The sequence below is a fragment of the Elephantulus edwardii genome, unplaced genomic scaffold (genome assembly GCF_000299155.1).
Source record: "Elephantulus edwardii isolate Elephantulus edwardi_28Jun2011 unplaced genomic scaffold, EleEdw1.0 scaffold00062, whole genome shotgun sequence".
Lineage (NCBI taxonomy): Eukaryota > Metazoa > Chordata > Mammalia > Macroscelidea > Macroscelididae > Elephantulus > Elephantulus edwardii.
In genome coordinates, this window is record NW_006399812.1 from 14,871,139 (window position 1) to 14,871,409 (window position 271).

At 64.6% G+C, this 271-nt stretch overlaps 1 protein-coding gene across 1 annotated transcript in view; it reads right to left on the minus strand.

The window, feature by feature from the left end:
• The window catches only part of CEP89 (centrosomal protein 89kDa), a 79,020-nt gene that overhangs the window by 41,213 nt on the left and 37,536 nt on the right, over positions 1–271 (minus strand). The window lies entirely within an intron of this gene.

Below are 271 nucleotides of genomic sequence, written 5' to 3' on the forward strand. Positions count from 1 at the left end.
ACATCCCACAGGTCCACCCGGTACCTCCCAGTGTCACATCTCACAGGTCCACCCAGCACCTGCCAGCATCTGAGTCACATCCCACAGGTCCACCCAGCACCTCCCAGCGTCACATCCCACAGGTCCGCCCGGCACCTCCCAGCGTCACATCCCACAGGTCCGCCCGGCACCTCCCAGCATCTGAGCACATCCCACAGGTCCACCCGGCACCTCCCAGCGTCACATCCCACAGGTCCTCCCAGCACCTCCCAGTGTCACATCTCACAGGTCC